Source organism: Python bivittatus, unplaced genomic scaffold, assembly GCF_059951505.1.
Source record: "Python bivittatus isolate LINGU-HERP-01145 unplaced genomic scaffold, Pbiv_v1 ctg000580_np1212, whole genome shotgun sequence".
In the NCBI taxonomy this organism is placed as follows: domain Eukaryota; kingdom Metazoa; phylum Chordata; class Lepidosauria; order Squamata; family Pythonidae; genus Python; species Python bivittatus.
Window position 1 is genome coordinate 17,560,653 of NW_028277087.1, and position 16,362 is coordinate 17,577,014.

At 39.0% G+C, this 16,362-nt stretch overlaps 1 protein-coding gene across 3 annotated transcripts in view; it reads left to right on the top strand.

The window, feature by feature from the left end:
* The first annotated feature begins 6,475 nt into the window (after positions 1-6,475).
* Positions 6,476-16,362, top strand: part of FBXO34 (F-box protein 34) — a 50,910-nt gene continuing 41,023 nt past the window's right edge. For 2 of the 3 annotated variants that reach the window (XM_025166163.2, XM_007427374.4), the window contains exon 1: positions 6,478-6,613. The gene's annotated coding sequence lies outside the window, so the exon portion shown is untranslated. Of the gene's footprint in view, positions 6,614-16,362 lie in introns of all 3 variants that reach the window. The other variant, XM_025166164.2, reaches the window with a different exon arrangement.

A 16,362-nucleotide genomic window follows, 5' to 3' on the forward strand; every position in this document is an offset into this window, starting at 1 on the left:
CCAATGGAGTGTGAAGCTTTAGCTACCTATCACACTGGCAAAGCAATAACTTAAGGCTCAGGATCTACATAAATCTATTACCCATTAACTCTCTAGGAAAGCTATTTCATCAATTAATTAGCTTGATTAATAGAATGAGACTTTGTTAAATAGTAAATTAAAAAGCTGAATTCTGGCACATATCTGTTCACTTTCTATCATTGGCTTATTTGCATTTTCACAAAAAGAAACCCATTACCAAAGAGAATGCTTGTAAAGTTACTGCCAAGATCACTGTTTAATTAGTTCTTCAATCCCAACCCCCGGCCATATCTACTGCAAGTCAGGAGAGCAGTATTCAGTGAGTAAAATTCTAAGTAAATTTAGAAAAATGGACAGTATGTGTACATCTAGATGTGTAAAATTGGGATTCACTATTTCCTATGAAGATTAAGGAATCCTTAAGCCTGTTTGAGTACATGGTTGAGGGTCTTAAAAAATCCAGCAAAAGATAGGATTTTGTCAGGCAAAATCCAGGATTTTAACAGAGCTGAGATTGGGCAGAGTTCTGTCATTCCCTTTCTGAATCAAAAAGGTAACACTTGCTCTGGTATGCTTTATTTTGGATTGTTTTGAAAGGGAAGGGAGGTTTTAGTCCATTGAAATGCAACACGGCTTCATGCACAAATTGGAGCACGAGGTTTCCATTAGCGAACCACTGGATTTTAACTGAGAGGTGCTATGGAAATAATTTCAAACTGATCTTAATCCAGTCTGATGTATGTAATGCAGGGAGGATTTTTTTTACAATGAACCTGAACCAACAGTAGTCTTCAAAATTGATAGTGGCAGACAGAATAATATTTAAAATGGCATTTTCTACATAATATAGTCCAAGTATAGCATCAACATTTTTTACATAACATTTTCCTCATTGTATGAAACTTGAGCCTTTGAGAAAATAAGCCACTTTTTGCTTATAGATGGCCTTGCCACTATCCATTCACAATTACATTACAGTCCTGGGTTTTTCCATTGTTATATGCAGCTTTCACCTCTTCTAAAAAACAAAACAAAACAGGAAGTTCAAGATTTTTCCTAACTGCTTATTACATATAGTCACTGAGATGCAGTTGACAAGAATGAGAACTTTTGTCCTAGAGTATACAGTACATAATCTTCCATCCCTAGAGGAAAATAAATCCTTTGCAGAGTCAATTGAGAAAGGCAGAACTGTACCTTCCTTAAAGGCAATTGAATTGGTGAAGAGTATATTAAGGGTGCCTTTACACAATATGCTAAGCCATTGCTTATTGAAAAACCTAGAGCTGGCTGGATTCATGTGTAGATTATGATTGCTTAGAGCTGGGGTCCCTGAACCCTTCAGCTCATCAGCCTCTTCATGAAGTTTGAGATTGTTCATCGACCCTCAAACATTTATTATATGAAAATAATTTAATAAATACTACTTTAACAAATAGTACTATGAATAATAACAACAATAATGGATAGCCCCATCGACCCTTGGGGGGTTGATACTGACCACTTTAGGGAACCCTGGCTTAGAGTCATATTGAAATGGAATAAAACTCAAATAAATATGAAATCATAAACCATGATGTACACACAGCACTGATTGGCTTTACACCAACTAGTAAACTACATTTTGGCTTAATATGATTGTTACTTACTAACCACTATTTGGGAATGTCCAGATCCAACAGCTGATGTTTGATTTCCTTATTTGGACTCATTGCACTTTTCTACTCACCTTGGAATATATAATCACTGTACTGTACAGTAGTGTAATTATGCCTTGAGAGACTGTTATTAACACACTAACCAGCAGGGGGTAGGAAGTCATAGATTTGTAAATAATTTTTTAGTGAATTTGAATACTGTATAGAACTTACCTAAAAATTAATCTTGCTGATTAGATACAGCACATTTCTGAATAACCATTGTTGTTGTTGTTCAGTCATTAAGTCGTGTCCGACTTCGTGACCCCATGAACCATATTGTGTAAAGATTTTTTAATAGTCTGTATTAGGTAATAGAGCCATAAGTTTTGCATACAACTTCACATTTATATATGTCAGCCAAAAGATTATATTAATGAATTTCAGAAGGATAGTCCTATTTTAATAAAGAGATCTCCAGCCCCTTAAAGGTCAACACAGTAGATATTTTGTGATATAAGCTTTGTGGGTGAAAATACATTTTGTCAAAAGTATGACACGGGTAGTTCACAATGATAGAAGTCAGTTGGATGTTGTTAGATAGATTCATGGTTTGAAAACTGTATTCATAGAGTCCTCCTCAATGATTCATTATCAAACTGGAGGAAGAGATCACGTGAGGTGCCACAGGGTTCAGGCTCCTCAATGTTTTCCTTAATGACTTGGAGAAAAATGTGGAGGGAATGTTTATCAGATCTGCAGATGATATAAAACAGAGTGGGATAGTTAATCATATAGAAAACCAAAACATAATTCAAAATGTTCTTGATATGTACTTGAACAGTGACAAATGTGAAGTTTTTCACTTCTGAAAAAGAAATCAAATACGTATATAGTATAAGAAGCAGGAATATCTGCCTTGGTAATAACCTCATGGAGTTATAGTTGATGAGAAGGTAAATATGAATCAGCACTGTAATATGACTACTGAAAGACAAATGCAACATACTATGTTAGTTTATTTAAAGTATGTGAGTGTGTGTGTATACATATGTATATGTGTCTGTATGTGTATGTGTGTGTTTATGTATATCTGCCCAACTTGAGCAATGAGACTCTGGGGGGCTCACAAGAAATAACCAAGTTAAAAACAATCAACAATAAACAGTAAGAGTAAATGACCTGGCTCACATTCATATCCTCTCCTGATGGGAACTTACTCATCTCAGCCCCAATGTTTGGGGAAATAACCATGTTTTTTAGGACTTTCTAAAAGTAAGTGTTATTTAAGGGAAAAGCACCTCACATAAGAAAGAAGATAAGCCATTTACTAAGGATAATCAGAAGTAATAATAACAGTCAATAGAATAGAAAGTTGGCAAGTAAATTATTTGGCTTATTGTTTGAAGAGAATTTTAAAAAGGTTAAGAAGATTGCAGAGAAACTCAATGAAATCTTGACAGCTATTCTCACTATAAAAGTTGTAGGGCCTGAATTTATTGCTTAGATTTGTTTGAATGACTGAGGTGTGGAATGAATGAATGAATAAATAAATAAATAAAAAATTTTAAAAGGAAGGCTGAGCTACTTAGGAGTTGTGGCAAATATTGGTATCAATAGATGAATTTTTTGATGTTACTAACACATTGAAAATAAATCATTGGATTCAGATAATTAGCACTGGAAAACATACAACATCAAATGTATAGTTAGTAACCTAATAAAATATGTTTATATCCCTGAGAAAGTGGCCAATTTAAAGCCACATTAATTTTAAAACATGCAACTGTGAGCAAAAAGTAGTGTGTACTATGTCTAACCTTGGCTAATATAGCTATAAATAACTTTGCAGAGGAATATTACCTGTTTGCTTAATAAAGAAGGGGAAAAGCCTGAAGTAGTGTTTTATTATTGCTTATATTAGATAGTTTTCTATCAAATCCTATGAACTCATAGGAAACCCTGGTTGCAAGTACAAAGTGTGATTATATATATAAAATGAAAGAAGATCAAATTGCAAAACTAATATATGAAGGAAGAGTAAATAGGTTAAAAGGAAGAAAGACTGAGAACGTTCTGGTTGGATGGAGTTGACGAGATCTTCAAAAAGGGGTGAAAAACTTAAAGAACAAAAGGTGATGTATGAAGCAGTGTATAAACAGGTTGCAATTCCCTTGGTAGGGCTGCCCTTGGCCTGTACTGTGAGCTGGTGAGGATTCTATTCTTTGGTTAAATGGGATTGCAGGGGGCTTGGTCTGGGACAGGGTCAATTTGAGTCTGATGGGATTAGGCAAAGTGATTAACTGGGTTTTGACCCTGGTCATATCTAAAAGATGGGGGGAAACAGTGCAGACTCCATTTTGTTTATTAGATTTATTTTCTCCACTACAATCATGCCATACTGTAGCATCTTCTCTTACAGATCAATTTTGCTTTGATCTATCTACAGTACTGTTTTAAGACTTGATCAAGCCACCTCTGGAATACTATACATACAGTTTTGGGTGCCATATTTTAGGGATGTAATAAGTTAGATGTACATAGAGGAAGGCAAATAGGGTGTTGAGAAGTCTAGGAATCAAATTCCATGATAAATAGTAGACAGTATTGGGTATATTTCTGGAAAAGGGAAGAACAGATGTGATGGCTATTTTTAACTGAAGTTCTGTTATGCAGAAGATGGAGCAGATTATTTATGTTGTTCCAGAAGAATGCATTTAGCAAGAACCTTTGAACAATATAAGTTGTACAATGGAAGATAGTGCTGCTTGAAATATCTAAATATCTCATCTTTCTGCAGAACACTTTCAACACAGATCTCTAGAGGGATTTTGTTCCAGAGGTCAGGCACCGTGACAAAGAAGTCATGCTTCCTGGGTCTCAATAGGTACACTGTTTAATTGAGGGAACCCAGAGAATGCCAACTCTGCCAGCTCTTACTGTATGGGCAGAAACTATGGAAGATGGGTGGTCCCTCAAATAGCCTGGCCCTATTTTCTCTATAGAAGTGGAACAGGTTGGAGGATCTGCTTGTTGCATACAGGCCAAAACCTATATTTCATTTATTTATTTAATTTCTATAGCTGCTCATCTCAACCAAGTGACTCTGGGCGGCGAACAATTCTAAAACCATAAAAACAATTCAAACCAATACAAAAATAAATATATACAGTAGCTGAGAAAATTATAATAATTATCAATATAGCCAAGAGACAGGGCCCTTAACACATTCGGAGCCCCACGTGTGCTGCTTCTTGAGAAAATTTTGATTCATATGACTGAGTAGTAACTTTCCATTTGGAGTACTGTGAAAGCAGGTTGGCTTCACAACCACAGAATGTGAGTGTCAAACATTTTACCTGAAAGATTAAAAGATGATGCATATACATAGATTAAACTGATCAGAAGGAACATGCATAATTGGGAAATAAAGGAGGTACAAAGTCACATTGATTATGAACGTATGATATTCCACACTAAACTATAATCTGGTTTACTTGGTTCATGTAATGTCTGAAAGCAGGAAACCCAATTTAGTAACTTTACAAACCATGTTTTAACATGCTATGTCAATCCAGCCAGCTATATCCCTTGGCTTCTCCAAAGCTGTTCATTTAGTTTTCTAAATTGTTCAGGAGGAGGCTTTTCTCCAGTTCTCCTCATATCCCTTGATTGGAAAACTTGCCACCTTGAAAAATTGGTGCAGTATCTGCAGCTGGTTATTTTCCCCATTAAAACAAACACCATAGTGATATGGGGGTATTACCCAGCCGTTAAAAGCCTTGAGACATGCAGTGATTAAATCCGGTGGCCACACAAAAACAACAGTGATAAGGCATTTTCATTTATCTCTAGAAAGACCATAAAACAGAGACAAGGCTACTGATTGGGGAAAATTATACAGCATGCTATTTTTTAATTTTTAACAGAGGTTTGTGAATCCCTGGCAGAGTGAAGGAGGGTGGTTACATGCTGGCTCTAAGCTTATGTTTAAAAAAAGATGTACAGTATCAGCCTGGCATTAAAGTTTGTATTACACTTTTTACAAAAATAAGCCAAAATAATACATTGCACCAAGGTTTAAAATAGGGTTTCCTGAACTGTGAGGTGTACCTCCCTTGGGTAGATACAGAGTCCAGGGGAGGCTTGAAGAACCTCTTAGTTGCACATTATTAAATAAATTCACCTTTCCCAAAGTTTCATTGTGTTGTTTTCATTGTTCATTTGTGTTCATTTTGGTGTTTGGATGTTTAAGGGGAGGTGCGTACATTAAGATTACACTGAAGGGAGGGGTAAGGGCAAAAAATTTAGGAACCTCTGGTTTAAAAAGTAAAATTAGTACAGCATTAGCTTGTCCCAAAATTAACATATTGAATTAAAAATATTACCCGGTTGATACCTGGCTTAAAAGAAGTGTAAACCTGGATCTAAAGTCAGCAGGTGACCGAACTGGTAGTAACTTGGTCCTACGGTCGACCCCTGGCTTTTAAGCGAAGGTGCTACCAGCCTGCTCTACCGCTGGCGTTTTTCTATGTGTTCATGTTGTAAAAGAACATGGCTTTTGTGCTGCTGCTGGCACTGGAGGTGGCGGTGGGGGTGCTGTGGGTATACCGCGGCTTCAACTTGGCGCACGGCCTGAAATTCACCCAGGAGAAGTGGGCGGCCAGCGCGCCGGTTCCTGGCACGGCGGAGGAAGGCGAGCGGGCGAAGGAAGCCGCCGGGGTCAGAAAGGGCCTCCTCGCCTGGCCTGGCGCCAACCGCGGGCTCGGGCGGTTCCGGGCTCGGCATCGCGGCTCCGCCTCGGGCCTGGATTGGCGAGAGGCCTCGGCCGAGGCTCCTCCCCGCCGAGTTGGGGCCGAGCGAGGGAAGGGGCAGAGGAGACGTCGGCGAAGGGAACCGCGGCGGGAGACGGCGGAGGCCCCGGGAGCCGGCCGTTCAGCTCGCCTTTTCGCTAGGTAAGGCAGCCGCAGGCCCCTCTGGAAACGGCCCGCGCCGTGGTCGCGTGGACCCGGCTGCCTTCCTTCCCGTTCCGGTGGGCCCGGGGTCCTGTTTCTTCACGCCTGACCCCCTCGAGGGGCTTCCCGGCCGTCGCTCAAGGACACATTTGGGAAGAAGCGGCCTCGGCGACCTGCCCCCCCGTGTCTGTTTGGGAGAATGGCCATCCGATCTCTCCAGTATCTGAGGGGCTGGAGGGGGAAATGATGAGTTTAGGAGCAGGACCCTCTCCACTTCGGTGTGGGGAAATTTGGGGTGGGGGCTCCTTTCCTTGTCTATCATTAAGAATTAAGGATTTGAAATTTTTCCCCACATCCGAAGGTTGTGGGAGGGGAGAGGTGGAGGGGAAAAGAAGAAAATTATTGTTTCAGCTATATAAAATTGAGATCGTTTTTTGAGTTTGTGCTCCTGAAAGAGACCTCCTCTCTGGACGTGGGATGGAGGTCCTCCATGTTTAGATTTTGATTTAAGATGTTGGCTGTCTTTGCTTTCACAGTTGGAAAAGGCAGCTTAACCTCCTGTTTTTTTGGTTTTTGGTTTTTTTTTAACCCTGAGGGGTCCCTGTAGGAATTAACATTTTATCGTCCAGGAGGAAGTGCAGAATTGGGAAGCGGCTCTTCCTTGCAAGATCTGGAAGTATCATTTGGTACTGGGAAAGATTTCTTCTCTCTCAGATTGATGTGGGGGATCTGGGTATGGGCTTTGAAATAACAATTCATCTCATCCATGATTAGGGTTGTCTCAAACCTTAGAATCAAAATTTAGCTAGGGTAGACTGTTATCTGTTCCACTTCAATAATTACAGGGTATACCATTTACCTTATGCAGGCATTCTGATGGGATTAAATCCTGGCCATAGGGATTGGTAAATTCTAGCAAAATGACCAACTAGCCATATTTTAAGGGCTTCTCTCTGTGATTTCGTAGTGTAAGTAGAAGGAAATTACTATTATTTTTCTGTGTGTGTGTTCCAGATTGTGGAAGAAGCTGGTGCATCTTTGCACCTTAGGGCAGCTTCAGTGTGTAGGAGAGATCCTGTATGCACTTATATTCTCTTATGCCTACAGGTAAAATCAAATATATGATGTGTCATGAATTTCATTCCAAATGGAAGGCTTAAGAATCAATGTTTTGCTCTCAGTTGAACTTTCCTACTTGTTGGATTTCTTCTCTTTTTCCCATCTTTTAGCTGAGTTTAAGTCAACTGTTTTAAAAAAATTCAACTTTAAACCAGAATTACAATTGAATGTGGTGGTTGAGGAATAATGGGAATTATAAATCAGTCTAAAAGGCTGATTGTATTTTGGGCACTTTAATGTGTGCTCTTGTCCATAATGGTGGCAGCTCTTGTGTTTGATTGGGTTCTTGCTGTAGCATATTTTAGTGTTCATGGGTATGAATAATGCTATGATGTTAGAACCAGTTTCTAGATTCTGCTGAAAGAGTGGCTTTCTCATTGACTGCATGGCTACAAGTATATAAGGTTGCTTCTAGATTTTATTTATACTCTTTGTTTAAAACAAGAATGGACCATTTGTGGCTCTAGGGTAGCAGTCAAGCCTTGGTTTAATTCCAAAAATCCTTTGTAATAGAATTGGTCAGACCTCTGCAACCTGTTGCTAGAGAGAAAGGATATTAAAGAAAAAAGAATATGAGAGAAAGAGAGAAAAGAACAATGAGGTGTCAGAGAGGTGTTTCCATCCATTTTTGACTCTGCTTTCTATATTGCTTGCTTCAGTCTTACCCATAATGTGGCTCCCCATAGAGTTTTTGTGTAATGCAGCCCTTGACAGAAAAAAGTAACCTACTCCTGCTCTAAAGCTATATAAATGCAAACCTTCTGGAAAGCTTAGTATGCAATGAAAAATTTATTTTCACATTTCTGCTTCCGCTGAGAAACTTCAGCCATTTATTCTTTAAAATGCTCCAGCTATTTCTGCTGCTGCTTCCCCTTAAATAGAGTTTTTTCCTCAAGCAGCGATAGCTAGGGCAGTTTTTTGTCTGCTGCTTTTCTGTCATAAGAGCGTTTGCATCACTGTAGCTTCTACTTTTTACTGGGAAAAAGTGAAAAAATGTATTAAATTGACAAGTACTATCAATTACACAGTTTGTCAATTACAGTGTCACCTCCCTCTTCCCCCCTTTTGAGCCTGTATTGTAACCTTCTTTAGACTGGTGTCCTTCAGATATATTGGGCTGCAGCTTCTGTAAGTGTAACTCAGCATGGTTATGGATGATGGGAGTGAGATATTTGATATTAAGAATCCTCTTCAGGAACCCCATAGTAGTAGAGGGTGAACAATCTGCAACCCTCACATTCTGTATAAACCACTCCAGTAACACTAAGTTTCTTTCCATTTTGAGATAGGAAAAACATAAAATATGCAGTGTAATAAAGATTTAGCACTGTTGAAAAAAATAAATCAGTGAGGGATTTTTTCTCCCACCGCAGTTCTTATGTAGGAGGTGGCCACTTTATGTCATTATCTCATCCACCATGCCTTCAGCTTCCCCTCCCAATTATTAAGGGTGGCCCCTGGATATCAAGATGTTGCCCATCCTGCCATAAGGTTCAGGGGTACCCTGGTAATGAAGTAGTTGCTGTTATGTACCACCATGGAGGATTTGGAGATATATCTCAAGGTGACACAAAAACACCCCCAAAATTCAAAAGCCCCAAATAAAGTAGCTAAAAGAATCCTAAGTGGAGTCTTTCTCAGGTTTTTCTTCATGGAGTAACAACAAAACATGCAACATCCGCCTGCGGTGGCACCATCCAGATTAAGCTTCAGTATTTCATTTTGCTGAATATCTGAATCTTGTCTTGCATGTTTAGGCATCTATGTACGATGTAGTTCCACCTAACATTGGAATGATGTTGTGTGGCAATTGGTGGTGATATGGTGCCTCTGACTTGGGAGCCATGGTTTATAGATAAGCAATGTTTTGTTTAAATACAGTGTATTAATGCAGTAGATATTAAAAATAGTTCATGAGTTTTCTCTTCCTTGCTTTTGTGTTTTGTTGCCTTCCTTTCTTCTGTCTCATTGTTGTACAGTGACAGTTACATAAAGAGGATATTGTGAAATTGGATTGGACTTAATGTTGTAACATGCAGAGCAATACTTCTGAATTTACTAATATTGCATAGTAATGTGCTCAAAACAGTGTGCAAAGAATGAGATAGCATCACATTTAAAATATTGAGCAAGTTAGTGTCTTTGAAACCAATAGTGATGTGTTCAATGGCCTAGTTAAATATATTCATCTTTTTCTCCTTTTTAAGCAAAAGAGATAATGATACTAACTTGTGATGCTTGCCAGATTTGAGGCATACTGAATTTTTATGGATGCACTTTGAGACATACTATTAGATTACCAGCCTGAGCTTTTATTAACAAATGGAAAGAACGTCACTCCAGGTTGTTAGACTAAAAATAAAGACACACAGAATCAAAGTTCACTTTTCTTACTTGGTCTTACCTTTCATCAAACCAACAAATTCCTGTGGACAGTGTGATCAGAAAGTATAATTATGGTTAGACTTAATCTGTGTTGCATCTTCTGGTGTTAGGGACAACATATTAAGATTGCCTTCCTCTATCCCATTCTTGTCTGCAAAGTGCCTTGATCCATGCCTACTGAGCATAGATTACAGGCCTTTATCGAATGCAGTTTTATTCCCTTGATAAGAAAGTATAGAATTCTATCTCCCAAGCCTGGCCAGAATACTTGGAAATGAAGAAAGAATTAGGTTTCTTCATCACTTGCTGTTCCATTGTGTAACTATTGATTGGCTGCAAATGTTAATATTACTGTCTTAAGAACTCCCATGTTTCCCCCTTGTTTGTGTGCCAGGTGTTGTTGCTTGCTGGTAATATTTTGGAAGGCTGAGGATTTAATGAATTTCAGAGGCCAATCCTAACTTAAATCAGTCTTGCTAATTGGCTGTGTGCGAAATCACAACCCAAGACTTATATTCCCATCTTGAAGACTGGTGTACTCAAATGGCTTTATAAAGATAAATAAAAAATAGGCACACAACTTCTTTCATTTAAACTTTAGGAGCTGAGGTGTTGCTGGTTTGAGATATAATGAGTGGTTTGGAGTACACTGTTAATGCCAACTAACTCATTTTCTGTTTTTTAAAGAGTTATGAGTCTTATAGGAGTGTGTTTATTGAATATTTTAAAAAATGACACAGCTCTATGTGTGAACATGGGAATATGCTTTTATCTTGGCTGAATGATTCATCACTTCAAGAATAGTCATACTTATAGCACATCATGTGAACCACCAAGAGTCCTTTGGGGTTGTAGTGGGACTAAATAAATAAACATTTAGTGTCAAGAATTCTGAAGCTTACCTGGAAAGAAACAGAAATCTGGCCAGGGATCCTGTTGGCAAATGCTGATCATGTTCAGGGAACTAACATGCTAATTGTCTCACACTTAATCAAGTGAAATACCCGGACAGCACTTTCTCTCTCTGCTGCCAAGGCCAAACATCAGAAAAACCTTTTTACCAGGCAGCACTTCCTATTTTTAAATATATGTATATAAACTCAGAGCCATTGTGCATGTTGTGGGAAAAGGCTAATCTTTTCCATCATCCTCTTTGTTTCCCAAAAGAAACTGCCACATACCTCTATGTATGTCAAACGAATAACACCATAATTCAGTAGTCCCACATCTCATGCTCTTTTCCTAGAGGGCTTCCCTAACTGTAAGCTAGCTACTAAGCTGGATTTAGATAACATATCAGACCATGGTTAAGGCAAGTTAACCTTGGCAAACTCATGTTTTAGTTTTGGCTGGCACAGTAAGCCAAACTGTAGCCTGCCTTAGCATGAAAGTCAGTCATGGGGAAGCAGTTCACCCTGACCACTTCTCCCTTTGTCTCTGCTCCAGCACTCTTAGAGACAGTTTGGTGCTAAAGAAACATAAATGAAGTGTTGCTCAGCGACACCATCTCCAGCATGTTCTACTTTTCTTTGGGGGAGCTCCCAGTTTTGGAGCCTGGCTTAAGCATGGTTTCTTCTACCAGATTCTGAAGAATATAAAAAGCAAAATATTCTCAGTTGCTGCTTCTCCTAGCCATCTCTTATATTAGTTAGACTCAGACCTGCTTAAATCATGGATAGTGATGGAAACTATTTTAGCAGCCTTAACAGTACCTTGTAACAGCTTACAAACTATATGAAGATCATAAAACTCTTCAGATGCTAATCCTCAGTGTTAGTCCCAGGGTGGCATATCTGAGAATGGAACAATAACTTGCAGTATTCCTCATATGTTATTTAACTTGCCCAAGCAGAGTTGTGGCATTTGACATATTTCCCTGTCTCTCCACTTCTCAGCAAACTCATGAATTACACTTGCTGTTTCTACCATAAACTTCATTTACCTCTGGACTTTTACCAGCATCAAGTGTGGTCCTTGAATTCATAAGTGGAAAATACTTGCAGTGCATTTCCTCAGTAATAGAATGCCTAATCTTTAGCTTCAGAGACTGGGTTTTTGGGATACTGAGAGCTGTGAAGCAAGGGAGTGGCAGTGACAAAGTGAAATAACCTCTTTCAGTAGTCATGCTTCTTTTGCACCCAGCATATGCCTGGTGCTGAATTACCCTGTTTTATCAATTGTTTTTACTGGGATTTCCAGAAACACATGGCAGCAAAAATAAAACCTTGTGTATTGAGTAATCATTAAACAGTCAGCACCACTCCCTTACACATAGCCCATACCCATTTCCTGGTCTTGTATGACTTGTTTCCTGTTAAAAAATATTTAAAAACAGGGTTGCATTGCATATGCTTCTATCAAGTTTATATTTTAATTTTCTCTAAATTGTAATGGTGAAATGACTTGGTTTTGTATAGTAAAAGTGCTCCATTTCTTGAACCACAAAAGGTTCTCTGAACAATATATGCACCTGCAGAATATTCTTTTTTCTCATTTTTTAAAAAATTGATAAAATATGTCATTTTGTTTAAACATTATATCCTGCATTGCTTTGCTGGCTGGCTTAGAGATAGGGAACCTGTGGCCTGAACCACATCTCCCAGCTTCAGTCCACATTGCCCATGCTGGGTCACTGAATAGAGCAGTAACAGAGAATCATAGAGTTGCCATTCCTGGTCTGGTCTATATGTTGTGGAATATATTAATTTTTCCAGTTTTTAGAAAATTGTACTTTAGCTTCTGTTAGTAAATGCCATTTCAGTGTTCGCTGTATCTTGTGTAATATGTCATTAAATCACACAAAATTGCTTATGTTGCTGATGTGTAGCCAGTAATTCTCTTAATATGACTGATCTCTGTTTCCAGGATTTCTTCACATACTTTCAGGATCGCAGATAACAGCTTTGCCCAGGCATCTAGTGTGGGCACTTCCTATAACTACTTTTATGTAACCAGCATAATGGTCCTCTCATATGGCTGGTCGTTGTATGGTCCTGTTATTCCAACCAGCTTGGGACTTATTCAGCATCCAAGAGACTTCTGGGATTAAAAAGACTTGAAATCCACAAACTCTCCATTGTACGAATGTTATAGTGTGCAAGTTCTCCTAAAATGGGACTATGAGAAAATTAAAATAAAATATGAGAGCCAGTGTGGTACAATGGTTAAGGTGCTGGAATAGAAGCAGAGAGAACCAGGTTCTAGTCCACCCTCAGCCACAAGAGCTCACTGGATAATTTGGAGCCAGTCATTCTCTTTGCTCAGCATACCTCGCAGGATTGCTGTTGTGAAAAAAAGTACATTGTGTACTGAGTTTAGATACGCACATACTGAATAAAATACTATATTAAATACCAGACTAGGTTCTGTAGCAGCCTTCCCCAAACTCTACACTCCAGTTGTGTTCATGCTACAACACTTTACCCATGCTGGCTAGGAATTCTGGAAATGGTAGTCCAAACACATTTGGAAGGCTGGGAAGGACACTGAGCTAGGGAAGACTGATACTAAATGTTGGTTTTGGAGTTAACAAAATGTCTACAGATAAAGATATGGGATTGTGCATTCTTGTTCAAAATATGTATCCTGTAGTATAGAGGTGAATATCTTTGAAAATTGGCTTTGAGATGCTTTTCTTAGGAATTTGGAAAAGTACCTTCTGTTTCAAGAATAAACCCTTGGAAATGTTAAGAGGAGGAGAGTTCAAGATAAATTTTTTATTGTGCAGTTGCCCTGCCTTCTTCACAGAATGGGAGCTTCAGACATTGTCATCTTTCTATTTCTTTCCTACCACTACTTCCTTTTTTTCTTACTAAAGGAAATATTTTAGGTTGGGTAAGACTGAATACAGTGGGGCAAAAAAGTATTTAGTCAGCCACCAATTGTGCAAGTTCTCCCACTTAAAAAGATAAGAGAGGCCTGTAATTTTCATCATAGGTATACCTCAACTATGAGAGACAAAATGGGGGAAAAAATCCAGAAAATCACATTGTCTGATTTTTAAAGAATTTATTTGCAAATCATGGTGGAAAATAAGTATTTGGTCACCTACAAACAAGCAAGATGTCTGGCTCTCACAGACCTGTAACTACTTATTTAAGAGGCTCCTCTGTCCTCCACTCGTTACCTGTAGTAATGGCACCTGTTTGACCTTGTTATCAGTATAAAAGACACCTGTCCACAACCTCAAACAGTCACACTCCAAACTCTATTATGGCCAAGACCAAAGAGCTGTTGAAGGACACCAGAAACAAAATTGTAGACCTGCACCAGGCTGGGAAGACTGAATCTGCAATAGGCAAGCAGCTTGGTGTGAAGAAATCAACTGTGGGAACAATAATTAGAAAATGGAAGACATACAAGACCACTGATAATCTCCCTTGATCTGGGGCTCCATGCAAGATCTCACCCCGTGGGATCAAAATGATCACAAGAACGGTGAGCAAAAATCCCAGGACCACATGGGGGGACCTAGTGAATGATCTGCAGAGAGCTGGGACCAAAGTAACAAAGGCTACCATCAGTAACACACTAGGCCGCCAGGGACTCAAATGCTGCAGTGCCAGATGTGTCCCCCTGCTTAAGCCAGTACATGTCCGGGCCCATCTGAAGTTTGCTAGAGAGCATTTGGATGATCCAGAAGAGGACTGGGAGAATGTCATATGGTCAGATGAAACCAAAGTAGAACGTTTTGGTCTAAACTCAACTTGTTGTGTTTGGAGGAGAGAGAATGCTGAGTTGCATCCAAAGAACATTATACCTACTGTGAAGCATGGGGGTGGAAACATCATGCTTTGGGGCTGTTTTTCTGCAAAGGGACCAGGACGACTGATCTGTGTAAAGGAAAGAATGAATGGGGCCATGTATCGTGAGATTTTGAGTGAACACCTCCTTCCATCAGCAAGGGCATTGAAGATGAAACGTGGCTGGGTCTTTCAGCATGACAATGATCCCAAACACACTGCCCGGGCAACGAAGGAGTGGCTTCGTAAGAAGCATTTCAAGGTCCTGGAGTGGCCTAGCCAGTCTCCAGATCTCAACCCCATGGAAAACCTTTGGAGGGAGTTGAAAGTCCGTGTTGCCCATCAACAGCCCCAAAACATCACTGCTCTAGAGGAGATCTGCATGGAGGAATGGGCCAAAATACCAGCAACAGTGTGTGAAAACCTTGTGAAGACTTACAGAAAACGTTTGACCTCTGTCATTGCCAACAAAGGATATATAACAAAGTATTGAGATGAACTTTTGATATTGACCAAATACTTATTTTCCACCATGATTTGCAAATAAATTCTTTAAAAATCAGACAATGTGATTTTCTGGATTTCCCCCCCATTTTGTCTCTCATAGTTGAGGTATACCTATGATGAAAATTACAGGCCTCTCTCATCTTTTTAAGTGGGAGAACTTGCACAATTGGTGGCTGACTAAATACTTTTTTGCCCCACTGTAGTTCTCTACAGTGTTTCTATTGGTAGAAGTAGGAGCCATATGAAAGCACACCAAGTTATGTTGACAGGCTTTAGGCTTCTAAGATCTAGAAGGTTAAGAATGAATTATGAGTATCAGAACTCAGTGTTGTCCACAATCTTCTCCTCATGTTTTTGTTTTAAATCCACTCCTGGCCACCACAAACTTCCCTAAATGATATAATTTAACTCAGAAGGTGAACATCTGCAGTTCCCTGTCTTTTCCTTTATATGAGATGCTATGATGTCACAGAAAATTATTATGGATTACCATGTAAGGAAGCCATTTTACACATTTTAACATAGATTATGGCTAATTGGAACCAAATGTATGTATCAAAAATATGTCATTATTTCTAATAATCTATTATGCCATTCAAAAACATATTGTGTTAGTCAGAGTATGTTTACCTGCAGTTTGTGAAGAAAATTACATTGCAAATAATGATGTAACACTGTACAGTGGTACCTCAGTTCACGAACTTAATTTGTTCTACGATTCCGGCCACGAACCGAATCAAATTTCCCCATAAGATTCAATGTAAATAAGGTTAATTTGTTCTGACCCCTACAAACGTGGTTGCCAACCAAATTGGTCGCCAACTGAATCAAATTTTCCCATAAGGTTCAATGTAAATAAGGTTAATCCGTTCTGAACCATATGTATTTTTTTTTAACCACAAAAATATGAAACAAAGTACAATACAGTATGAAGAGAGAGAACCCTAAACTTGCTTGAGGTGACACCAGAAAGCTTCACAGCAAGTGTCTGTCTGT